Below are 27,643 nucleotides of genomic sequence, written 5' to 3' on the forward strand. Positions count from 1 at the left end.
GCGGAGGTGCCAAATGCTTGTAACAAACGGTCGCAATGACCGCCGACCACGAGCGATCGCTGGCACAAAGGACAGAGCAGGGAGGTGTGTGTGTGCAAACAAATAAATCCCTATTCTGTTCTGAGAGGAGTGAAAGATCGTGTGTTCCTATTAGCTAGGAACCATTTCCTCTAGTCAGTCCCCTCCCCCTACAGCTAGAATCACCTCCCAGGGAACACAGCCTCTTCACTGCCTTCTAGTGTTAACCCCTTCCCTGCCAGTGACATTTTTACAGTAATCAGTGCATTTTTATAGCACCGATTGCTGTATAAATGTGAATGATCCCAAAATGGTGTCAAAAGTGTCCGCCATGTCGCAGTCCCCAAAAAAAAAAAAAAAAAAAAAAGCCATAAATCTATCCCCTATTTTGTAGACGCTATAACTTTTGTGCAAACCAATCAATCTACACTTATTGCAATTTTTTTTTACCAAAAATATGTATAACACATATCAGCCTAAACTGAGGGGGAAAAAAAACGGTTTTAAAAAAATAAAATAAAAAATTGGGATATTATAGCAAAAAGTACAAAAAATATATATATATATATATATATATATTTTTTTTTTTTTAATTGTCGCTCTTTTTGTTTATAGCGCAAAAAATAAAAACCGCAGAGGTGATCAAATACCACCAAAAGAAAGCTCTATTTGTGGGGAAAAAAGGACGTCAATTTTGTTTGGCTGCAACATCGCATAACCGCGCAATTGTAAGTTACAGCGACGCAGTGGCGAATCGAAAAAAAAATGGCCCGGTCATTCAGCAACCAAATCTTCCCGGGCTGAAGTGGTTAAAGTCACCCTCAAAGTCATACTGAAATGCGGCTTTGAAATTGTGCGAGTTCAGGTGAAGTCACACAATTTCAAAGCCTTGTTCAGTGTGAACAAGGGCCAAGTCTCTGATCACTGGCATTAGTAAAATAAAAAATAAATAAAATAAATAAATAAATCCAATATACATCCCATAGATTGTAGATGCTGTAACTTTCACACAAACCGCTTAATATACGCTTATTGGGATTTTTTTTTTCTTTTTACCAAAGACACGTACCAGAATACATTTTGGCCAAAATTTATAAAGAAACTTGATTTTTGTTCCTATTTATTGGATATGTTTTACAGAAGAAAGTAGAAAATATGGGAGTTTTTTTTTTTCAAAGTGTTCGGTCATTTATGTTTATATCACAACAAATATAAAAACCTCGGTGGTGATCAAATACCACCAAAAGAAAGCTCTATTTGTATGGGAAAAATAATATCAAATTTCGTTTGGGTATAGTGTTGCATGACTGCGCAATTACCAGTTAAAGTAGCGCGGTGCTGAACTGCAAGAAATGGCCTGGTCAGGAAGGGGGTAAAATCTTCCAGAGCTCAATGTAGAACTGAAGGGTTTTTTTTTTTCCCCCCTTCTAGAGTAAGGTCTAATTCACACCACATGCAGTCCAGTGTGTGGGGGGTTTTTTTGCATCAAAAATGTATGGAAATTAGGTTATATGGTTTTCAATGGTATAGTTCACACCAGGGATGCTCTGATACTATTTTTTTTTTACAATGAGTACAAGTACCGATACTTTTTTTTTTTAGTACTCACCAATACCCACTGCAACCGTTTTGTTTATAACTTCAGCAATGGTACAAAGCATTGAAAAGCTATTTACAAATGAAATCAATAGATTTTTTTTTTAATTATTATTAAATATGTTAATATATATGTGTAAAAATATTCACTAACAAAGCCAAAAAAAAAAAAAAAGTTTTCATTGTTTATAAAATACACGTGAACAAAAGAAAAAAAATAAATAATAAATTAAATGGAGGAGAATAGGGAGTTAATTAAGGCTGATTAAAGTAAATTAAGGGTTAATAATGGGTTAAACAGAGGAACATTTGTTCTTCCCTTTGATCTGCAGATGAAGAAACAGAAATATACAAAAAGAAACAATGTTTCTTTTTATTTTAGTGTTTCAGGGCTGAGCAATGCCAATAAACATTGTGGCTGTTTTTTTTTTTCTTTTTTTTTTGACAGCTCCAATTACCAGACTTATTTAACACTGGGGAGACCCGCTGACAGCTCAAAGAAACTGTTAAAAAAAAATAAAAGTTGAGCATGCTGCATTTTTCCTGCACTGGACTGTACTGGAACGCTGTAAAACGCATCAAAAACACATTGGAATGCACTGGAACACACATATCCTTATTTAAGGTTAAGAAAATTTTTTTAAAAAAAAATAGGAGGGGGAAAAAATGGACTTGACTGCATCAAATAAGCACTAAAAATGCACTGGAATGCGTAAAAAAAAAAAAAAAAAAAAAAAAAGCACATGCAGAAAAGCATCATCTGGTATGCATCCGGATTGCGTTTCTATTGTGTGAACTGGCCCTAGCATGGTGCCTTCCATGATCATTTCCCACACTACGTTCAAAGTGCACCGGCTGTGCAATCTGCTGCAGGTGTCAATATAATCTTAATGGCGCCCCAAACACAGAACGCAAAACGCAGCAAATTTGCAGCGGGCAGCGTGGCAAGTGATAATCCACATCTGGTGACGGGCAGCATGGCAGGCGATAATCTACATCTGGTGGCAGGCAGACTGGCAAGTGATAATCCACATCTGGTGGCAGGCAATCTGCTTCAGGTGTCAATATAATCTTAATGGCACCCCAAACACAGATTGCAAAACGCAGCAGGTTTGCAGCAGGCAGCGTGGCAAGTGACATTCCGCATCTGGTGGCAGTCAGACTAGCAAGTGATAATCCACATCTGGTGGCAGGCAGCATGGCAAATGATAATCCAGATCTGATGGCAGGCAGCGTGACAAGTCATAATCTACATCTAGTGGCAGACAGCGTGGCAAGTGATAATCTACATCTGGTGGCAGGCAGCATGGCAGGTGTCAATATATTCTTAATGGCGCCCCAAACACAGATCGCAAAACGCAGCAAATTTGCAGCAGGCAGCGTGGCAAGTAACATTCCGCATCTGGTGGCAGCGTGGCAAGTGATAATCCACATCTGGTGGCAGGCAGCATGGCAGGTGATAATCCACATCTGGTGGCAGGCAGTGTGGCAAGTGACACGCTCAGGGCTCTCACCGATTCTGCATTATAGTGAATTGAACTATTTCATTTATTATTACTATGCAATAATAGAAATAATGCGCTTCAGTCACCCTGACACCATATCAAGCATGGTGCACCGTGATGATTAAAGCGCCAACACCAGCCATTGCCCGCGAAAAATTGCTCCCCAGTCAGCAGCAGCCACTGCTGACCGCATAACCCACTCATTCCAGAGAATCCACAGATTCTTGCTGCAGGAATCCGGGGGCCGCACCAAACCAGCCATGTGAAAGGGGCCTTAATTTAAAAAAAAAAATAATAATAATAATTTTAATGCTGTCGGACCAGTTTAATGCTAAGAATGCAAAAACGGTGTACTTTAGAAGCACTTTAGGCTTTAAATAGCCCAAGGGTACATTACAGTTACAGTATGTGCTGGTCTTGTGTAGATTTACACCTCAGGGTGTTTTTTAAAGCAAAATTTGTACAATTTGTACAGTGTGTGTGTGAACTATGACCATCAATTAGGCTGTGAACATCAACAGATAGAAGAAGAGTGGCAGCAACAATGCTGCAATTGTAAAGTTCCCAGAGATGGAGTACAAAGAAAATAAAAAATGTAAACATTAAAGCTATATTAAAAACGCAAAAGCAAACAATTATTATATTGCTGTTTACCAATTTCTTTTCCACTGGTGATCAAGCCAGAAAGTCTGTTGTTTCTCAAAGAACAAGCTGTTCCACAGATGTAGCAATTAAAGAGGAAGTAAACCCGCCCAAAAAAATTCCAATTTTCTACTGTTACTCTAATACTGTACATCAGCCTTCATCCTATATATGTTATTTCTCAAAACGAGCGCTGTAAATACCTTTTTTTATCGTTTCCAAACTATCTCCCTTCCGGGTATCGCCCGCGCCATTTCAAATTCTGGCTTTGACGTCCTTTCCGGACGTCATTTCCGCCCTTAGTTAGATTTCACTCCGGAAATCTCGCGCATGCGCCGTAGCGTCAATAGAAATCCTAACCAAGCCTCGATCTTGGTTGCCGTTACTAAGGCAACAAAGCATGTGACCAATATAGTAAACAGTCACAACAAGCTCTGCTCTGCTCTCCTCTCCTCTGCTCTATGATTCATTCCCCTGCGTGACGTCTTCAGTCACAAGGGGGAGTGTCAGGAAGAGCAGGGATAGCTTTACAACGCGAGACTTCTCCTCTGCCGCAATGAGGAGAATGCCTCGTATTAAAAAAAGGCAGAGAGGCAGGAAGATGAAAGTCGGCAATACAGTATACGCCGCATTCGCACGACCACACTGCGCAAGCGCGGCTGACGTCACGGAAATGTAAACGGCGGTTTTTACGAAAATGTGACAAGTAAGTTCACTTTCTCAGGCAGCGATCAGCTGCCTGAGAAAAGTATTATCTAACAAGCTAAACATGTTTAGGAGGGTTTACTTCCTCTTTAAGAATGTTGATAAAAAACATTTAGACTTCATTCACACAATTTCCAGTGCGACTTTGATGAGACTTTACATTCTCTGACACCATCATGGCTCCCAACCAGGATGGATAAAATCAATGATTTAAAATAAATAAAAATAAAAAAAATGGAAGAGAATCTGATTTCTTTTTTTTTTATTTCAATTGGATTTTTGTGATTTTTTATCAAATTTTTTTAAATAAAATGCGTTTGGAGTAATAATCTATCTAAAGATAGTCTTCTATTTAAAGCGGGGTTCCCGTTAAAAAGAAAGAAATTAAAGTCAGCAGCTACAAATACTGCAGCTGCTGATTTTTAACCACTTGAGACTCGCGCTATAGCCGAATGACGGCTAGAGCGCGGACCTCCTTTGCTGGGACTACGTCTATTGACGTCGTCCCGTGCACGAGCGGCCTGCGCCCCATGAGGGGCGCCCGCGGCGCGCTCTGTGATCGGCGAGTCTATGAGACTCGCCTGATCACTGATCCGAGCAAGGGGTCAATCCTGACCCCTTATCACGTGATCAGCTGTCAGCCAATGACAGCTGATCATGTGATACAACAGAGCCGGTAATCGGCTATTATTCCTCCTCGCGCGAGAAAAAAAAAAAAAAAGAGCCGATCGCTGTGATTGGGACATCAGTCCCGATCACGGCCAACCCTGCCAGTGCCCACCTGCCCCCTGCCAGTGCCACCTCATTAAAAAATAAGTGCCCCCGTCAGTGCCACCCAGCAGTGCCCACAGTGCCACCCAGCAGTGCCCACAATCTGCCTCAACAAAGGTGCTGCACCCCAGTGCCACATATCCGTGCCCATCAGTGTCATCTACCAGTGCCCATTAGTGCCCAGCAGTGCCACCTATCAGAGCCACCTATAAGTGCCATCTATCAGTGCCCCTTAGTGCCACCCATCCGTGCCATCTTATCAGTGCCCACCAGTGCCGCCTATCAGTGCCCACCAGTGCCGCCTATCAGTGCCCACCAGTGCCGCCTATCAGTGCCCACCAGTGCCGCCTATCAGTGCCCACCAGTGCCGCCTATCAGTGCCCACCAGTGCCGCCTATCAGTGCCCACCAGTGCCGCCTATCAGTGCCCACCAGTGCCGCCTATCAGTGCCCACCAGTGCCGCCTATCAGTGCCCACCAGTGCCGCCTATCAGTGCCGCCTATCAGTGCCCACCAGTGCCGCCTATCAGTGCCGCCTATCAGTGCCCACCAGTGCCGCCTATCAGTGCCCACCAGTGCCGCCTATCAGTGCCCACCAGTGCCGCCTATCAGTGCCCACCAGTGCCGCCTATCAGTGCCCACCAGTGCCGCCTATCAGTGCCCACCAGTGCCGCCTATCAGTGCCCACCAGTGCCGCCTATCAGTGCCGCCTATCAGTGCCCACCAGTGCCGCCTATCAGTGCCGCCTATCAGTGCCCACCAGTGCCGCCTATCAGTGCCCACCAGTGCCGCCTATCAGTGCCCACCAGTGCCGCCTATCAGTGCCCACCAGTGCCGCCTATCAGTGCCGCCTCATCAGCGCACTTCAAGGAAGGAGAAAAATTACCTGTTTGCAAAATTTTATAACAAACTATTAAACATGATTTTATTTTTTTTGATTGTTTAGCAGAGCTGAGCCCTTCCTGTGCCGAGAGGAAGTGACGTCAAGAGCCCAGGCACTGAAGGAGACAGACTATGAGGGACTCCCTAGCAACACCCATTTAGAGGCGTCACCCATCAGCACCCATCATCACCTATCAGCACCCATCAGCTAGATTTTTAACTCCAGGAGTATATAACGAGTTTGGCATTTTTAGAGAAATGCTTAAATAACACATTACAATTTAACTATAAACATAAGATTTTAGTAGGCTAAAATGTACTGGAGATTTTAGTCTACTAAAAAAAAAGACTAAAACAATTTAGATGACAAATAGGAGTAAAACTAAAATGGTATTTTATTCAAAAGACTGACTAAATCAAAATCAAAATTTGACGTAAAAATGAACAACGCTCCCCGTCCTGTTTTCTGAAAGCTCAGACAAGCTGTATAAATTCTGGACTGTGAATGAATGTAGAGAAGACTGCAGATAAACACGTACAATTTATGTAGAATGATTTGTTTAATCTCTGTGAGGTTAGTCACTGCACTGGGAAGGAAGGAAGGAAGGAAGGAAGGAAGGAAGGAAGGAAGGAAAGAGAAAAGGAAGGAAAGAGAAAAGGAAGGAAGGAAGGAAGGAAAGAGAAAAGGAAGGAAGGAAGGAAGGAAGGAAGGAAGGAAGGAAGGAAGGAAGGAAGGAAGGAAAGAGAAAAGGAAGGAAGGAAGGAAGGAAAGAGAAAAGGAAGGAAGGAAGGAAGGAAAGAGAAAAGGAAGGAAGGAAGGAAGGAAAGAGAAAAGGAAGGAAGGAAGGAAGGAAGGAAGGAAAGAGAAAAGGAAGGAAGGAAGGAAGGAAGGAAGGAAGGAAGGAAGGAAGGAAGGAAGGAAGGAAGGAAGGAAGGAAGGAAAGAGAAAAGAAAGAAAGGAAGGAAGGAAAGAGAAAAGGAAGGAAGGAAAGAGAAAAGGAAGGAAGGAAGGAAGGAAGGAAGGAAGGAAGGAGAAAAGGAAAGGAAGGAAAGAGAAAAGAAAAGAAAAGAAAAGAGAAAAGAAAAGAAAGGAAGGAAGGAAGGAAGGAAGGAAAGAGAAAAGAAAGAAAGAATGAAAGAGAAAAGAAAGAAAGAATGAAAAGAGAAAAGAAAGAAAGAATGAAAAGAGAAAAGAAAGAAAGAATGAAAAGAGAAAAAGGAAGGAGAAAAAGAAAGAAAGAATGAAAAGAGAAAAAGGAAGGAGAAAAAGGAAGGAAGGAAGGAAGGAAAGAGAAAAGAAAAGAAAAGAAAAGAAAAGAAAAGAAAAGAAAAGAAAAGAAAAGAAAAGAAAAGAAAAGAAAAGAAAAGAAAAGAAAAGAAAAGAAAAGAAAAGAAAAGAAAAGAAAAGAGAAGGAAGGAAGGAAGGAAGGAAGGAAGGAAGGAAGGAAGGAAGGAAGGAAGGAAGGAAAGAGAAGAATGAAAGAAAAGAAAAAGAATGAAAAGAGAAAAGAAAGAAAGAAAGGAAAGAAGGAAGGAAGGAAGGAAAGAGAAAAGAAAGGAAGGATGGATGGAAAGAGAAAAGAAAGAAAGGATGGATGGAAAGAGAAAAGAGAGAAAGGATGGATGGAAAGAGAAAAGAAAGAAAGAAGGAAAGAGAAAAGAAAGAAAGAAGGAAAGAGAAAAGAAAGAAAGAAGGAAAGAGAAAAGAAAGAAAGAAGGAAAGAGAAAAGAAAGAAAGAAGGAAAGAGAAAAGAAAGAAAGAAGGAACGAGAAAAGAAAGAAAGAAGGAACGAGAAAGAACGAGAAAGAAAAGGAGGAAAGAAAGAAAGAGAAAGAAAGAAGGAAAAGAAGGAAAGAAAAAGAAAATCTTTTCCAACCATTCAAAATCTCAAAATGTATTTAAATCCAAGAGGCTTATTGGATGAGATGAATTGTTGCAGAAGAACATTTGTGCTGCTTAATCACCTCTTATCCCTAGCAGTGTATTCCGAGGGCAGTCACCAGGATCCTGTTCATACATTAGAAACTTTTCTTTAAGCCATACACAGCCATGCCAGGCCATCCTGAGAGTTAATTGAAGCAATTAACCCGACAATCCACACCCAATAGACTCGGCGTGAGCTTAGCTACAAACACTTGGCAATCAGTTGCCATGTTAAATGACGTGCTATGGCTGAAAAAAAAAAAAGAAAATCAATATGTATATTTTTTTCATTACAGAAAAACACCGACTGAGGACCAGCTGTGCTTTTCATGGAGCACTCGGAAAAAAGTGAAGATTCCCCAGAGCTATTTTCTTTATTATTGCTTTCTTTATTTTTATTTTATTTATTTTTTTAATGCATACTGGGCACATGAAAATGTTTTGCATGTACTTTTTTTTTTTTGTGAGTATACTAATGAATGTCAGTGTTGGCACGGAGCCCTATAACCTCGCTGCAAGTCATGTCACAACCAGAAGAAAGCCATAGGACTTTTGAAACCAACGGTGATTAACCAATCGTTCCTCATTTCTCATTATATGAAGGACTCATTTCCAATTAAGTGCTCATTAAGAAACTGTGCAAAATGGAAGTGAGAGACGAACCCCCGATGGGGATACGGAACACAATCAAGGCCTGACAGAGGTTCTAAATTCTGTCCAAGGCTAAAGTAAAGCCCCATACACACTATCAGATTTTCTGATGATTTTTTCCTTCAGATTTACCAAAACCATGTAATAGGAGGTCAGACCTTAGGAGTTTCAATGTGTATGCAATCATGCAGGCCCTTCTACTACATGGTTTTGGTAAATCTGAAGGAAAAAAAAAAATCTGTAGAAAATCTGATAGTGTGTATGGGGCTTTAGAGTAATGGCACGTACACACGATCGGAATTTTGGTCAAAAAAAGCTCTGCTGGTTTTCCCGATGGAATTCCGACGGGATTTCACTCAAACTGTCTTGCATACACACGGTCACACCAAATTCTGACCGGCAAGAACGCGGTGACGTACAACACGTATGACGGGACTAGAAAAGAAAGTTCAATACCCAGTAGCCAATAGCTTCCGTCTCGTAGTTGAATCTGAGAACGCGTGAGTTTTTGCACGTTGGAATTGCACACACACACGGACGGAATTTCGATAGAAATATTTTCCGTCTGAAAAATTGAGACCCCGCTTTCAATCTTTAGCTGGCGGAAATTCAGCCAGCTAAATTCGGATGGAGCATACACACGGTCGCATTTTCCGACGAAAATCTCTCATCGGTCTTTTGCTGGCTGAAATTCCGACCGTGTGCATTAGGCTTTAAACCTTAAAACAATAATAAAGACAGATTGCACTTTTTGAGAGAGAAAAAAAAAAAAAAAAAAAATCTATATCTATATCTATATATATTTATTATTAAATGCGCCCATAGTGGAAAAAAAAAAAAAAAAAAAAAAAGAAGAAGAACAAATGTGAGTTTATTCCTTTTTTTTTTTTTGCATTTGAGCTTTCAAAACATTGCAGCCACTGGAGAGCAATGCACAGGCTCCTTCATATTCTTCCTCCAGGGCCAGGAATTCCCCATTTAAAAGTAATTTTAAAGTCTTGTTTAAAAAAATAAAAATAAACATGTTATACGGTACTTACCTGCTCTGTAGTGGATTAGAACAAAGCAGCCCCGATCCTCCTCTTCTCGGGTCCCTCTTCGGCACTCCTGGCCCCTCCATTGTGTCGAGTGCCCCCCCAGCAAGCAGCTTGCTATGGGGGGCACCCAAGCTGAGCTGCAGCTCCCTGTATGCATTCAGACATGGAGCTGGTGTTCGGCCCCGCCCCCTCTCTTTCCTGATTGGTTAACTAATTGAAAGCAGCAGGAACCAATGGTGCTGCTACTGCGTCTCAGCCAAATCGGGAGGGAGAATCCTGGGAAGGCCGAGGGACATCGCTGGATTAGAGATGGGGCCCCGAGAAAGAATTAGGGGGTGCTGGGGCAGCTGCTGCACACAGAAGGCCTTTTATCTTAACGCATAGAATGCTTTAGTATAAAAAAAAAAAAAAAACCTTCTGCCTTTACAACCATTTAACCTCCCAGACGTTATGTTTATGTAAAATTTTTGCATCTCACAACAGTACAATTGTTTCGCATGGAAATTTGGCATTTTATATTGTAGGCCTGTAATTCTTAGTAATAACTCACTTGAATCTGTCCGAACAAGAGTCTAGCAGACATCCCGGGTATGATAAAGTTTAAAACACTAAATTATATATTATATTCTAACAAATAATTGTATAATAAATACATTTTATTCAATAATGTAATCAAATCAAAAAACACAGAAATTTGCTCAGTTGCAGAATTGTCGCCGCTGTTACTTTTAGTGTCTGATGATGAATTTCCCCAGAAATCACTATCGCTCAATTCTGCAAGTTATTCTAATTTATTATCGCCGTTTTCTACACATGGGCCCTGTAAAAACATTAGTTTTGTTTTGTTGCGTAAAAAAATTGTACTTTTTGTTAGATTCGTTAAAATAACGAAAGTTCGTTGTGATGAATTTATCATTATGAGGGGTCCCCACCATCCCTGTGCCGAGTTCCCAGGTATGTACACCTGCTGTGTCCATTATGAGGGGTTCCCACCATCCATGTGCTGTGCCGACTTACTCTGATTGGTGAGCAAAAACACCAATCACAATTCTGTTAATTCGTATCCGAAATTCAAAATTTTGTATTTCGTATGCAATTCGTAAGCATATAAATTCCCATAGGGTTCCCACCATCCCTGTGCTGACTTCCTGGGGTTTTAACTTTTAGGTTCAGTAACATTTACGAATTTTCGTTATGAATTTGGATCTGAAATTCGTAAACAAAATTTCGTACGGAATTCGTATGCATAAAAATTTGTATTTCGGATTCGTATGAATTTCCGGAAATTCGTACGATTTTTCGATTCATACTAAAAGAATCGCACATGTCTACTGTTTTCTAGCTGGTCAAAGGCTTCATGTACACGGGATGTTTTTCAACCTCTCCTGAACGATTTAACTTGACAGCTAGAAACCAGTGTCTAAAAACAGCTGTTTTCAAAATAGCCAAACATGAAAAACGTCTGTAAACAAAAACGCAGCTAAACGCGAGTTACTGCGGTTAGCCACGTCTGACGTTTGAAATGCCTCTAAGCACAGCTTCTGAACACATTTTTTTTTTTGAGGTTCCAAAAAAAAGCCTCTGAACACAATTGCCTAGAAACAACTATAAAACGACCCGGTGTACATGTACTGATAACAGAGGAGAGTTCAGGAGCAGTTGAAAAAAAATGCCCAACTGCTCCTAAACATCCGTTTACCAGCAGCAGCATTCATGAGGCCTAAAACGTAAAGGCACTTTTTGGTTGCCATTGACAATCTCAAGTTTCCAGGCAAAAAGAATAATAAATAATATATACACACACACACACACACACACACACACACATTATATATATACACACACACACACTGTATATATCACAAAACTCAAATAAAATTGGGAAAGCTGCGCTACAGAGTCTCAATGTATTGAGTCCACAGAAACCAGCAAACTAGTAAGGGAATCAGTTAACGAACCGTGTGGGACTTGAAGTCACTTGAAGATTAAAATCACCACTATGTGCACACACAGACAGAGTGCCCGACCACCGTAGCTATAGATTCTGCTTGCCAGATGGCAAACTTTAAAGGCAGGTGGCTATAACCCAGCCTGGGCCTTTAAGCTTGCTTGGGGCACCATTGACAACATCTGCCGATGACGAAACACGTCTGGAGGAAAACATGTAGTGACGTCACCATGCGATCCGAGTAGGACGACGGGCTCCGTTTGTTTGTGCCGGCATTCTTTTTTATGCATGATACTACTTTTAAATGTAAGTGCAATACTTGGTGTAAATAAATCTGGTATTTTAGACTTTATTACACTATGGCCAGTCTTTTCTGTTTCTGAGCATCCATTGCATGGACAAGGACACTCTAGCGGGATAGAGAGAGCATTCACTACCATCCGATACCGTGGTCATTGTGATCATCTGCAAGCTTAGGCTCAGGCTGGATTATAGCCAAATGCCTTTAAAGCTTGCCGTCTGGTAAACAGAATCTTCAATGGGAAGGTGCATTTTTGGTGCACTTTTTAAACAAAGCGGCAAAAATGCAGCATGTAGGACTTAAAAACGCACCGCACCTGTAGCGCATTGATGTGAAGAGTTTCATAGGATTTCAAGGGCTACAATTTTCATGCATTTTTGTTCCACTTTTTAAAACACCAAAAGCGCACCAAATACTGATCAGTGTGAAATCGCCTTAAAGCCAGCCATAGACAATTGGTTCAAATCTCAGATGGTTCGGCAGGGACCAGCCAAGATTCAAACCACGTACGGGCTGGCTGAACATAACCAAGTTGATCAAATCGAACAACTTGGGCACAACCAGCCCGTCAGACTTTACATTTGATTATTGCTAGACTCCGGTCTGCTTAACTGGAGGCGTGGTGGGGGTTTGTCTTTTACATTTCTAATTCTCCTAGAAAGTTGGGAAGTATGATACAATCCACAGCCGGTTTAGTAAGCAATTTAACAACCTCAACCACATCTGCTTTGACTTACAACACTGGCTTTGTGGTTTGGTCCTTGTCTAAAATGAAGGGGGCCCAGCTTCAAACACTGGCTTAGTTCCCTAATGGATAGGATGGCCTCCCTTATACACGGCTCGTGCACACCGCGGTAGGATGTCTTGGTGTAGTCAGGTCCTTAACGGCAGTCCTAAACATACATCATAAGCATGTTTATCAAATGCAGCTTCAAGTAGTTTACACAACCAAATCATAAATCAAATATTTATACAGTAGACAAAGTCCTCGCCATTACATGGCTTTATTTACTCAGTTCTTTGCATACATTTCCAGGAGGAAGAGGTGGATGGAAACTAATACTCCCCAATCTGCAGAACAGTCATCTGTGATCTAAATAATGCGGGACTCTATATCGTGCATGAGCCGGCCTGAGATCCATGGAGAACAATAGGCAACAGATATTGGGGTGCCTTGGCGCGGCTCTGTGGCTTACGCATGCATTTGCAAATGTGTGCAGACTAAACCCCTGTTTTTAACGCATACTGGTAGACAGGTTATCTGGTTGTCTGTGGGCTGGTGGTAAGTAAAGCTTGTTTTTTTCTTCGGTTTATCCTTGGGTTTGTTTGTATCTATAGCCCAGGGCAAGCTAACATGCCATAAGTTACACAGCAAAGCTAAATGTATTAAGGCCCCAGGCTTCCTTTGGTCTATTGAGAACCTCCAGGGCCAGAGATAGTCGACATCCTTCTGTATGTAGTCGGTTGTGAGGCATAGTAGGTGCAAAGATGGTGAAAGTCATTGGGCGCCAGACACTTGGATGCAAAAGAGGATTTATTTTAGCAGTCCTTTTTGTATTTTGGGGGGGGGGGGGAATCTATTGCACAGAGAAATGGCATGTTTTTATTTTTTTTATTTATACCTTTAAACCCATTATAATCACTTTAGGGGCACTTAATCATTTTGAAGATTGTAGTTAATGTAAATCACAAGCTTGGCAAACCAGGTTAAGGGCAAGGACATCCTTAGGTAGTTGCAAATTCAATTGGCAGACTTCGAGACTTCAATAGGAGGACAGCCGTGCAGAGAAAGGCCTCCAGCAAGAAGCCACAACTGCATGTGTAGGAACAGTCTAACAGTTCATAACACAAAGCATAACAGTTCTGTCAGTTTGACTACAAACTTCTCCTTGTAGTTCTTCCATACACCAAGCTCCCAGTCTCTCACTAGACCCACTGATTCACTGCCACTGAATCCCTTGAGCTCCTCCAATCTTCACGGTGGTATCTTCCTCACGCGTCACCTTGGCCTCTCTGCTGGGTCCCTAGCTTGGCACTTTAGATACCTTTCACACTGGCCTGCTCGGTCCCCGGCTTGACACACAAGGCTTGCCTGCAAGTGTTACCTCCACTGGCTGGGTCCCCGACTTGATTCCCACTGTAGTTTGCCAATTCTTCACCGCCCCCGGTTGGTGAGAAAACTGCTCCGGTATTTGCCCCAGCTACTCACTGTGGTCCCTGATAAATGTGGCTGGTCTCTTAGTGGTGACAGCTTCCCCTCTATCCCCAACAGGTTCTCCAGCTGGCAGAACCGTCACTTCTAGTTGGACTGCAAGCCGCACTTGCAACCCTGCGTTGCTCTCTTACTTCTGGATAGGCCCTCAGACAGCCTAGCAGACAGATGTGCCCGGGATAGGCACACATCCATCAAGACAGCCATCCATGTGGCACAGAACATAGCTCCCCCTGTGTCCAATCACAGCGGGAGTGGGTTGCCGGTGGCCCAGTCCCACTGCATGAAATCACATACCTGTATACCTGCGTGGGGCAGTCCTTAAGTGGTTAAAGTGGAATCAAACTCCACTTTTGAATTTGTACCTAAAAAGGTAAAGCCTATGATGAGGCTTACCTATTAGGTACAGTAAATATATCCTGAACTTGCACTGTTTGGGAGATATTCACATAACATGCAGGCAGTGACATCACTGGTGCATGCACTCTGAAGGGATGGCATAGCATGCCAGACCTTCAGAGCTCCGTACCAGAGCCGAGGGCTCCCATGTGCATGCATGGCAATGATGTCATTGCGGCTCTGCCCACTCATGCAGCCAGAGCCCAGAAGGAAGACAGGTGAAGATGGCAACGTTAGAGAGCAGTGACATTTTTCCATCCTGCACATCTTAAAAGTCCATGTTAAAAATTACATAATTTGATGGCCACAGGCAAAAACAATTTCTTGTTTTGTTCTGTGGGGCATTGTGGTTGTAACGATTTATCACTGAAGACAAATTCCCCAGACTGACCAGTGTATTGTGGAGTGGCTGAGAGAAGTTGTCCAAGACTGAATGTACCTTGGACAACACTCTCCTCTCTGACACTCTTAACAAGTCCAACTCTAATCCAACAGCAAAACTGGCCTTGTGAATCAGTTTCTTGAGGCTGTTGATGTCGGCCACCTTAAGCCTGCTTTCCTAGCATGCCACCGCATACAGGAGAGCACTGACCAGCATAGACTCATAAATCATCTTTAGCATTGCCCGGCAGATGTAAAAAGACCTGAAAAATAGAGCTGGCCCTGGTCCTTCCTATAGGGCACTTCAGTGTTTTTACTCCAGACCAGTTTTATTATCAATGTACATCCCCAGATACTTGTAATTCTCTACTACATCCACACCCACTCTCTGGATGTAGACAGGGGTCACCAGTACCTTTCGTTCTCAAATACACAACCAGCTCCTTTGTCCCTTTTAGATACAGATAATTATCCCCACCAATATCCTAACAAATTTAGTAACAAATCAACATCAGATTGTTCAGTTAAGCTTTGACAAAATAATCTGGAAGCCGATTGGTTACTATGGACATCTACACGAGATTCTGTGTACACCAGTTTTAGTAAATCCCCCCCATGTGACAGAGTTCTCCACCACGGTTCTATACTCAGTCTCTTCCCCATCCCTGATACATCCCACTAACGCAGAGTCATCTGAGAACTTCTGAAGATGGCAATACAGAGGAACCCTTGAAATAATATTCCGGTCTCAAGAAACCTTTACTAAAAATTACTATATTTACAACCCACGATACTTTAGTGTGATGGTCACTGGGAAGAATTAGCCTCTTAAAGACAGCTAAAAAGATCAATGGGAAATTATCTGAGAGGCAGAAATCGCTAATTGCTCAGGGATCCCCTAACAATCTCTGGAGGAACCCTGGTTGAGAAACCCTGCTCTATCTGGCCTACCTGTGGAACTCCACTATTGCTGACCACCTTATTCAACACACATTCCTCAACAATCCACAACACAAGACATCAACCGGCATCGCTGTTTGCTTCTCATTCAGGAGAACTGGCCTGATGGTATCAAGAGCCCTGGAAAAAAAAACATGACCCTCACTGTGCTTGCTGGCTTGTCCAGGTGTCCATACATACGATTTAGCAGGAAGATGATAGCCTCCTCAACTCCCAATCTAGGCAGGTGGACAAACTGCAGTTGGTCTAAATATTTACCAGCCATGATGTAAAACAAGTCTCTCCAAGGTCTTAACTTGGTAGAACAAAGCCACCGGTCTGAAATCCTTACAGCACCCAGGACACAGTATCTTCCGCACAGGAACAAAGCAAGACGTCTTCCACAACTCAAGGACCTTTTAGAGACTCAGGCTAAGTTTAAGTACACGTCGAAGGATAGCCCCAGCTGATGCGAACACGCCCTAAACTCCCTGGAGCCGACACCACCAAGACAGGCCACTTATCATGCCTTAAGTTCCATCGACTGCCTATTCACCTGCTGTAAAATACATTGCTGTACTTTCCCTGCAAAGGAGTAGTAGAAGAATAGCTGCTGATGGTATCTGATAGGAGAAGCAGAACCCGCATCAAATGAGGGAGAACATCCAATATGAGGAGTGGATGGTCCACACACTGCATGTCTACATCTCCGGATTCAATCTGAGGGAGCTGAGGCAAGGGGCCACTTAATGAAACCTGTAAAAAAACAGGTTCAGTTACTTTTGCCTCCCTTGGTCACTCCAACAGGTTTAAAACCTGTAATTGTTCTTTTGCCACTCCAGATGTCTCTCACGTTGTTTTTTTTGGAGTTTTCAGACCAGCTTTCTCTTATATTTGTCCTTCGCCGCCCCTATTTTGTTAATTTTCAAAATATGAAAAAAATTAAAATAAAAAACAGCCTTTCGCTCATTCCCAGGCTTGACTCAAAAAACAGTTTCTCTACTTGCCTTTAAACAAGCGGTATACTTAAACCACCATTGAAGAAAATCCCAATGATAATACACATAAGACCCGAGGTCATAGTTGTGAACAATCAAGACTAAAGAAACACTCTGCAGCACATACTTCACATCCTAAAAAAAATGGCTACACATTTAGAATCACAGATATCACCTCCAAACTTAAAAATCCGTACAAACAGATCAATCCGCCTTAATGGATGGAGACTCTACACAGATATCCCACACTTTATCCAGGTGATGTCCCACAAAATTTCATACATTGGTGGCCTTGTACAATAAAATAGCTATATTGACCAACCATTTTGAAAAGTATAGAGGGGTGGGGGGTTTCCATTTGAGAACAATTGTTTTCCTGGCATAAAAATTAGAGTTACGCTTACCGGTAACGTCTTTTCCAGTAGTCTTTCAGGACAGCCACTATGAGAGATAGACTCCTCCTCTTCCTCTGGAAACACTGCGCCAGCCCATAAATTCTTACTTCCCCTGCCGGACCTCAGTTTATATCGAGAATACCTCCGGCCAGCTGGGGAGACACAAGAACACATTAATAACATATTTATCAAATACCATTATCTTGCTGCGCTCTGGTCTTTTGTAAGACTCCCCCCAATTTTCGGGTGGGAACTAGGGCTGTCCTGAAAGACTACTGGAAAAGACGTTACCGGTAAGCGTAACTCTAATTTTCCCTAATCGTCTTTCAGGACAGCCACTATGAGAGGATAAGCGAGCACTTACCAGTTAGGGTGGGACTACAGCTTGCAAAACCTTTCGCCCAAAGGTTTGCTCACCTGCCGACACCAAATCCACTCTGTAGTGTTTTACGAAAGTGGAATAGCTGGACCATGTTGCTGCTCTGCAAATCTGCTCTGGCGTTGCTCCCGCTCTTTCTGCCTGGGAGGCTGCCATAGCTCTAGTGGAGTGTGCTTTAATACCCACTGGGATTTCTTTCCCTGCAACTAAATAAGCCTGCTCAATGGCTACTCTGAGCCACCTAGCAATAGTGCGCCGGGACGCTTTACAACCTTTTCTGGCCCCGGAAAATAAAACAAATAAGGAATCTGACCTAAATGCCTTGGTCAGTTCCAGATAGTGTAGGATACATCTCCTAACATCTAAATAATGAAACTTTAGTTCCTTCTCACCGGAGGGATTGGGACAAAAGGAGGGCAAAACAATTTCCTGGCTTCTATGAAAGCTGGATGCCACCTTCGGCAAAAAGGCTGGATCGGTCTTTAAAACTATCCGATCCGGAAAGATAACACAAAAGGGAGCCCTGACTGATAAGGCCTCCATCTCACTGACCCTCCTGGCAGTTGTTACTGCTACCAGGAACACTGTCTTCAGAGTAAGCTCTCTCAGAGAACACTCCCTTAAAGGCTCAAAGGGGGGTCCAGTTAAGCTCTGCAAAACTAAAGATAAATCCCATCTGGGAAAGGACAGACCCTGGACCGGTCTCTGTCTGGACAGGGACCTAAAGAACCTGACTACCCATGGGTTGGCAGCCAAATGATCCTCCAAATAAACACTGAGGGCTGATACTTGACCCCTAAGGGTACTAATGGATAAGCCCTTATCTGCCCCGCATTGTAAAAATTCCAACACTGCGGAGGAGCTTCGTACTGGGAAAAGGCTCTCTGCGCACCACTTGTTGAAACGTAACCAGACCTTTTCATAGATCTGGCGAGTTTCCTTCTTCCTACTGTCCAGGAGGGTAGAAACTAGTCTCTCTGAGAATCCTTTAGATTTTAATAAACCCTCCTCAGTAGCCAGGCCGCTAACTTCCACTGGCGTACCTGTGGGCATAGGACTGGCCCCTGAGAGAGGAGATCCTCCCGAGGGGGCAAGAGCAGGGGAGGTTCTACCGCCAACTGCTTTAGCACTGAGAACCATGCTCTCTTTGGCCAATGTGGAGCCACCAGAATCAGAGATGTGCTTTCCATCTGAAACTTTCTCAGAACTGCTGGCAACAACACTGGAGGTGGGAAGGCATAGCAAGTTCTGAAATGCCAATTCTGGCTCAAAGCGTCCACCCCTAGAGCTCCCTCTCCCCTTTTTAGGGAGAAAAAACAGTGGGTTTTTGCATTGTTTTTGGACGCGAACAGGTCCACCTCTGGAGACCCCCATCTCTTTACTATGAGATTGAAGACCTCCTGGTTGAGAACCCAATCGCCCTCCCTCAGCCTCTTTCGGCTGAGAAAATCTGCTACTACGTTTTCCTCTCCCCTCAGGAAAACGGCTGAGAGCGAAAGGGTGTAGGTTTCGGCCCAGGACAGAATCTCTGTCGCTAAAGACAGCAGGGCTCCGCTTCTGGTGCCACCCTGTTTGTTCACATAGGCCACTACGGAAGAGTTGTCCGACCACACCTGAATGTGGTGACCCCGGAGCTCTTCTTTGAAGAATCTGAGGGCTAGTCCCACTGCCCTTAGTTCTTTCCAATTGGACGATCGAGTCAACTCGCCGTCCTCCCAAGTGCCCTGGGCTAGAAGGGAACCCAAATGTGCCCCCCAACCTTTTCCACTTGCATCTGTGGTTACTACCCGAGAAACCGGGATGAGCCACAGACGACCTTGCGACAGATTTGTCACTTTCCTCCACCACCAGAGGGATCTCTTTACCTGGTGGGGAATATGTACTAGGGTGTCTAGGGCCTCCTGACTGTGGTCCCACACCCCTAGGATGAAGGTCTGTAGGGGACGAAAGTGTAACCCTGCCCACTGCACTGCTGGAAGGGTGGATGTAAGAAGACCCAGTACTGACATCAGAACCCTTATGGAAACCAGCTGGTTGCTCTGAAGAGAGGCCACCGCACTGTCCAGTTTTCGTACCTTTTCTCTTGGCAGAAAAACTCTCAACAGTGTTGAGTCCAACAGGAAACCTAGATAGGAGATCTGTTGTGAGGGGATCAGGCTGGACTTTTCCAAGTTCAGAAGCCACCCCAGGTCTGTAAGGACCCTTTTGGTTAGATCCAGGTCCTTGACCAACTGTGTTGGGGATGCTGCAAACAGAAGCAGGTCGTCCAGGTAGGCAATTATACATACCCCCTGGAGCCGAAGAAAGGCCATGGCTTCCGCCAGGACTTTGGTAAAAATGCGGGGTGCAGAGGATAGCCCGAATGGCAGGGCCTGAAACTGAAAGTGTACTGTTTCTCCGCCCAGATCTATGGCAAGGCGTAGAAACTTCTGCGAGGCCTCCGCTATAGGGATGTGTAAATACGCGTCCCTTAAGTCCAGAGATACCATGAAGCAGTTGTGGGGGAGAAGCGCTTTTACTGAAAAGATCGATTCCATGCGGAATCTTTTGTATGTCACTGAAGCGTTCAGGGGCTTTAAGTTCAGAATCAACCTGAACTTCCCTGAGGGTTTTTTCACTATGAAGATGTGAGAATAAAACCCCCTTCCCTCTTCTGCTTTTGGGACCCTGAGAATAACATCCTGATTCTCCAATTCCCTCAGAGCTTCTAGCAAGGCCTCGGCCTTTATCATGCACCTGGGTAGATGCGTGACAAGGAGCCTTTGAGGGGGTGGTCTTAGGAATTCCAAGAGGTACCCCCTTCTTATTACCCCTAAAATAAATTGATTGGGGGATATTGTCTCCCACTGTGGAAGAAAGGCCCCCAGTCTTCCTCCCACTGTAGCTGGAAAGTCACTGGGTTTTACGGGGCTGGATAGGAGGGCGAAAAATCGCCCCTCCTCTGCCCCTGCCTTTTTGGGGCCAGGTTTTCTTTTTCCCCTCTGGTTTAGAGGTTTCCCTACGCCCCTGCGGGCGAAACCCCTTCTTTGTTGGTACGGGGGTTTTCCGTTTGAGAGGAAAGGACTTTTTCCTGTCCGCTGTCCGGTCTAGAACCGTCTCTAGCCCTGGGCCAAACAGGAGGTCCCCCGTCAGGGGTATCCCACATAGCTTAATCTTGGAGGCATTATCCCCTGGCCATGTTTTTAACCAGAGGGCCCTTCTGGCCGAATTGGCTAGAGCCGCCGTTCTGCCCGACATGCGGACGGACTCAGCAGAGGCATCAGCTATGTAAGTGATCCCTCGCAGCATAGTAGGGAAGGATGACAGAATGGTTTCCTTATCTGTGCCTGCCTCAATATGTTGTTGGATCTGTGAGAGCCAGTGCTCTAAATTGCGAGCCACAACTGTAACTGCCATTTCAGGCTTTAAATTGCCGATAGCCGAGTCCCACGTCTTTTTAAGCAGGGAGTCAATCCTTTTGTCCATGACATCTGCCAAGGCCCCCATGTCTTCAAACGCCAAATCTGTGTGTCTGGAGACCTGGGAGAACGCGGCATCCAATTTGGGACTTTTATTCCAAAGGCATGCCGGGTCCTCTGAAAATGGGAACCTTCTTTTGAGGGATCTAGATAAAAAGGGTTTTCTCTCCGGATCCTGCCACTCTTTTCTAACTGTTTCCATTAAAACTTCGTGTACTGGAAACACCCTTCTTTTTGGCTCCCCTAAACCTGAATACATTTGGTCATGCAGGGTTAGGGGCTTTTTATCCGTCTGGATACCGAGGGTTGCATAAATTGCCTTTAAGAGGTCCTCTACCTCATCAAGGGATAACTTATATCTGGAGGCTTTCCTGGACCCGTCCTGGTCCTCCCCCTCGGAACCCTCCTGGGAATCGGAAGAGGAACTGTCTGGAAGTTCCCTACCTGTCCCTGAAGGGTCTGCAACCTCTGTCCCCCCTGTACTAGCAGGTTGGACTGGAGCAGAACTCTGTGCTAGAGGTGGGGTTGTATCCTGGGGAGATGGACCCGTGGGAAGCTGAAATTTTTCAAAAAGGGACCTAAAAGAAGAGAAGGTGGACGAGAGCTCCTTGACTGAAGCTGCTAGTCCTGACTCCTGTTCCTAGATAGAGAGTACCCCTCCCCAGGGCGCTCTTACCTTAGGAATGCTGGAGATAGAGTCTGTCGTTTGAGCCTCAGCTTCCGACATGACTGCAGGTGGCTGCTTACTACAGAGTTCCACGTTGCCTGTGCACGTTCTGAACTTATCTCCAGCTTGTGCCCGGCCCTCCTATCAGCTCCACGACCCGGAACCGGAAGTCGATCGTATTTCGAGGTCAAGCCTTCGTTTCCGCCGGATACGACGTCGCCCGTCGTTCGGCCCGCTTGGTTCAAAGAAAAAAAGAAGCGGACTGTACCCATGTACAGGGAAATCATCCGAACGGCTTGCCAGCTGCGTCCCTGTAGACGCGATAGGAGTCCCCCACGACCTGAAGCCGCGCTCGACTCGGAAGGGGTGGCAGTACCTGGTGAGGTAAGTAAACCGTTCGACCCGTCCGACACGCGGACGTTGGTTTCGAACGGTTTGAACCCAGCTTTCTCCAAACGAAGCCCCTGCTTCTTTCAACCGGGTTCTTTTAACGAAAAAACGGCCACAGCCTCCCCAGCTGATCGGCCTGGTTCCTTGCACAGTGTCTCCCCGCCGGAGGAAACACTAATAACTGAGGTCCGGCAGGGGTAGTAAGAATTTATGGGCTGGTGCAGTGTTTCCAGAGGAAGAGGAGGAGTCTATCTCTCATAGTGGCTGTCCTGAAAGACGATTAGGGAAATAATAAAATATAACCAGGAGAGTCTTGGAGGCCCTATGGAACGCTAGCGAGTCCACCAGCCTCAGACACACAAACACTGCAACTGGTACTTGTAGTGTGGTCACAGAGGTAATAAAGGCCGGTGATGTGTCGAATAGCGTCCCCCGTCGGATAGTGTCCGCCCTGTACTGCGCTTGCTCAGTACGGAGGACAAGAAGATTCCAAAAGTCTCGGAAGATGAACGGCACCTGCGCCGTGAGTCAAGGTTCAAGCCCCACCATCCAAGTGGACATAGAGTCAGAATAAAAAATAGCCAAGCGCAGCAAGGCCGTGCCCAGAGCGAGGCCGCAAGAGGCCCTGTTACTATGCACTACTGTATGTTCACTTGGATTGCGGGGCTTGCACCTAGACTCCGCTGAGCAGGCAGATGACGGGTTCATCTCCACTCACTCTGCAAAGACGGACCCGTCAGATTCCCGCTCTCTTCTATGGGGAGGTCGGAAGAAAACAGACCGCCTGTGTTTTCATTCTATCCCATCCCCCCGATCTGCCAGGCGGATGGAATATAGGGGCACCATGTGTCCGGATCTGGTGGACAGGATCGGATAGCGGCGGGGGGGTAAGCGGGCATGTCGCCACTGACATCCGCCACTCCACAGAGGTGAATGGAGGGTTCAATCAGATCAGCCTGGGAAACTGACAGGTGAACCTGATCGGACCGCCTATGTGAAAAGGACCCTTATACATATTATTGAACTTACAAAACCCTCTGAAGTCACAAACAAATGAAACAGATTAATTTGTTGTTTTCGTTATTTATTTTGGATTCATAGAAATGTGTTACTATTATGATTCAGAGAGATTCGGATACATCCGAATCTCTGCATAATGAAAATTTTGTCCAAAATTTTGAATCGTAATAAAATAAATCGCACATGTCTAGTGCAGGCTTCTCAAGGTCAAAAGGGCAAGTTCATATATATATGCACACTGCGCTAATGAAAAACACCCATCTGTGCGGCCACTTAATATTCAATAAACATGCAAATTAGGTGAAACAAATGTCAATGTAAAAAAAAAAAATAGAGAGAAACAATTCCACAGTAGCACCCTAAATTAAAGTTAAAGTTAAAGGATCAACATAAAACACCCATACATAATAAAAAGTGTCCATATGGCATATCCCAAAAAAAATAATAAAATATAATAACAAATATAAACATAATATAATAATAATAATATATATATGTATATATGCTCCAACATATGCAAATCAATATTATAATGCAGTCCAACTTAACCACTTCAGCCCCAGAAGGATTTAACCCCTTTCTGACCAGAGCACTTTTTGCGATACGGCACTGTGCCGCTTTGACATGTTGGTAGGTTAATTGGCTTCTGTCCAAAATTGGCCCTAGTATATGAATAGGAATGGGGACCTTGGATTGAGGGTGGGGACTGATGTGAGTGTACAATGTACAGGGATAGGGACAATTGTAGACACTCACTCAGGTTGAACTGGATGGACTTGTGTCTTTATTCAACCTAACTATGCAACTATGCAATTATGTAATTGCACGGTCATGTGACGTGTTGCACCCAAACAAAATTGACATCCTTTTTTCCCACAAATAGAGCTTTCTTTTGGCGGTATTTTATCACCTCTGCGGTTTTTATTTTTTGCGCTATAAACAAAACCAAAAAAAAAAAAAAACACGACAATTTATTTGTGCATAATATATATATAAAAATACAAAAACGAATTTCTCACTTTAGGCCAATATGTATTCTTTTACATATTTTTGGTAAAAAAAAAAATAAAAAAAAATAAAATCGCAATAATTATCATAATTGGTTTGTGCTACACTTATAGCGTCTACACAATAGGGGATAGATTTATGGCATTTTTATTATTAGTAATGGTGGCGATCTGCGATTGTTATCATGACTGTGACATTATGGCGGACACATCGGACACTTTTCACACTATTCTGGGATTATTATCATTTATACAGTGATTAGTGCTATAAAAATTCACTGATTACTGTGTAAATGTTACCGGCAGGGAAGGGGTTAAACTCCAGGGGGCGATCAAGGGGTTAAGTGCATCCTAGGGAGTGATTCTAACTTTAGGGGGGATGGTCTCACTAGAACATGACAGATCACTGCTCCTGATGACAGGGAGCAGTAGATCTCTCCTGTTGCTAGGCAGAACCGGGAAATGCCTTGTCTACATAGGTATCTCCCCGTCCTGCCGCTCCGTGACACGATCGCGGGCCCCCAGCGGACAAAGAGTCCATGGGACCTGCAGGCACACTTACAGAGTATGCGGCGGCCACTATGCCACGATTTAAAAGCGACGTACCTGTACGCCCATTTGCCCAGCCCTGCCATTGTGTCGATGTACATCGTCGTGCGCTGGTCGGCAAGAGGTTAAAGTGATAAAAGAATAGATTAACAAAATCTCGTTGATCTACCAAAAATCCTTCACCAAAGTGATGTGTGCCGATTCCACTCCCTTGAGAATAAATCTCACCAGATGCTGTTGCCATTCACTTTCGTGTGCCAAATATCTCCTTATTAAAGTGGTTGTAGCAAAACCTACAGGTAAGCCTAGATTAAGGCTTACCTGTAGGTGCTTAAAATATCTACCAGACCTGCATGGTCTAGGAGATATTTGCAAATCGCCACACGGCGATTTCTTCTGTGCATGCGCCTGAGTTAGAAAGGGCACGCTGTGTCGTTTCTACCTTGGGTCATGCCATTAAAGGCAGCTCCCACGCGCATGCGCAGGAGTGACATCACGCGACTCCGGCCAGTTACAGAGCCGGAGTTCACGGCCCCCGGAAGGGCATAGTAGCCCATTATGCTTTACCTTTGCAGAGAAACAGAGGAAGTAAAACCCATCAGGGTGTACTTGCTTAATTGGATTATACCTACTTTGATTTTAACCTGGAACTCCACTTTCAGCCAAGGAAAGAAAGCAAATGCAGACATCACATCTAAGAAATGGCAAGCCGCAATATAATAAAGGTTCGCTTTTTTCCTTTAATACCACTTTAACCACTTCATGCAAAATCACATACCTGTACGTCCTTTTGTTGAAGTGATTGTACCAGCGTGATGACTGCAGCCAGAGGCATCAGCCCGGTACTTTTTTTTATTTTATTTTTTTTTTTTTTTTTTAGAGCTGGTGGTTAATGAGTCGCTTGGCCGTTATCACAAGCAGAGGGAGGGTGCAGGGCTGGACTGGGACAGAAATTTGGCCCTGGACTTCATCCAGACTGGCCCACTTACATTTTGAGTGTCCCATCACCAGCCCCCTTACATCAGAGTGTCCCATCACCAGCCCCCTTACATCACAGTGTCCCATCAGCACCCCTTACATCAGAGGGTCCCATTACCAGCCCCCTTACATCAGATTGTCCCATCAGCACCCACTTACATCAGAGTGGCCCACTGAGCCATTGGCCCACCGGGAAACTCCCGGTAGTCCCAATGACCAGTACATGCCTGGGAGGGTGGGTGATGCCTCACCCACCCCCCTCTCCCGCCGCTCCGCCCGGGTCTCCCGTCCCTCCAGAAGACCCAAGCAACCAGCCGGCACATCCGTCACCTGGCCAGAGTCCCGAACAAAGCTGGAATAGGCTTTGATCAGGTTCCTATGTAGTAACTCGGAAGCAACATCACTTCCAGTTTACTCAGCAGCCAACAGCATCGATTTAAAATAAATACATTTAAAAAAAAAAAAAAAAAAAAAAAATCGGAAAGGTATTCGAAAAAGCAGATTTTGGCGCTTTGAATACTATGAAGTGCAGAGGAGGGGTTTGGGGGTCTTTTAGACCCCCGATCCCTCCATAAAGAGTACCTGTCACCACCTATTACATTCCTTGTGACAGCAATAAAAGTGATGAGAACTTTTTTTTTTTTTTTTTAAAGCGGCCCCCGTCTCCATACCAAAGAAAACATATGCACAAGTCACATCCGCAAATGTTAATGTTGTAAAGAGCTGCGTAAACTGTCGGCGCTATATAAATCCTGTATAATAATATTTTCTCCATTAGCTCATCCCCCACAGCTATTACCTTTTTGTATAACCTGACCCTCCCTCCTAGATTGTAAGCTCTAATGAGCAGGGACCTCTGATTCCCCCGGTCTTGAATTGTATTGTAATGTAATGTAATGTCTACCCTAATGTTGTAAAGAGCTGTGTAAACTGTCGGCGCTATATAAATCCTGTATAATAATAATAATAATAACAGTGTTCAAATGACACGTGAGGCACTGTCGGATCATCAGAGTGAGAGCAATGATTCTACCAAAAGACCTCCTCTGCATCTCTAAACTGGTAAGCCTTAAAAAATGTTAAACATCACCTATGGAGATTTTTAAGTACCGTAGTTTGTCGCCATTTCACGAGGGCATGCAATTTTAAAGCATTACATTTAAGGTATCAATTTACCGGGTGTATCATCATCTTTCACAATATGCAAAAAAAAGAAATAAAATAAAAAAAAAAAAAAAAAAAGAAGAAGGATGGGCTAACTTTATTGTTTAGGTTTTTTTTGTAATTCAGCGAAGTGGATTTTTTGCACAAAAATTGTGTTTGAAAGATCACTGTGCAAATGCTGTGTAACATAAAATATTGCAATGATCTCTATTTTATTCTATAGGGTCTTAGCTATAAAGAAAAAAAAAAAAGTATGTATGCATGTGTGTATATATATATATATATATATATATATATATATATATATATATATATATATATTAGGAGGTTTGTTTTTAGCGAAAAATACTGGTTTTATCTTGTAAACAAGTGGCAGAAATAGGTTTGGTCTTGAAGTGGTTAAATATTCCATCCTGACAGCACATTAAAAGGCCAAGGTTAAAGCATTTGTCTTTTTAACTTGTATAGAGTGGGACGAATATCTATGTTACATGGATGAAATGTCAGCTTCTAAAAAGGTAGAATAACATTATTTATAAATAGAAAGATTGGTATTCAACAAAAACGATTAACTGCATAAAACACAATAGTTGCAAAGCCTACAGGAGGTGGATGGGTCTGGCATTTTCAGAAAGCTAAAGACAAAAAAAAATATATATAATAATAGCAAGGCTGCCATCAGGAAAGTCGCTAAACTGATTGCCGACAAGCGTTTTCCATAAATGTTG

The 27,643-nt window shown here is 43.6% G+C and overlaps 1 protein-coding gene across 3 annotated transcripts in view; it reads right to left on the reverse strand.

Annotated features, from left to right (window-relative positions):
* The window catches only part of MCTP2 (multiple C2 and transmembrane domain containing 2), a 363,628-nt gene that overhangs the window by 323,234 nt on the left and 12,751 nt on the right, over positions 1-27,643 (reverse strand). The window contains exon 1 of one of the 3 annotated variants that reach the window (XM_077469062.1): positions 16,190-16,321. The exons of the other annotated variants lie outside the window; for them this stretch is intronic. The gene's annotated coding sequence lies outside the window, so the exon portion shown is untranslated. Of the gene's footprint in view, positions 1-16,189; positions 16,322-27,643 lie in introns of those variants that run through there. 3 annotated transcript variants of the gene reach the window in all.

The sequence above is a fragment of the Lithobates pipiens genome, unplaced genomic scaffold (genome assembly GCF_037356315.1).
Source record: "Lithobates pipiens isolate NorthernLeopardFrog02 unplaced genomic scaffold, aLitPip1_a1.2 Scaffold_8, whole genome shotgun sequence".
In the NCBI taxonomy this organism is placed as follows: Eukaryota; Metazoa; Chordata; class Amphibia; order Anura; family Ranidae; genus Lithobates; species Lithobates pipiens.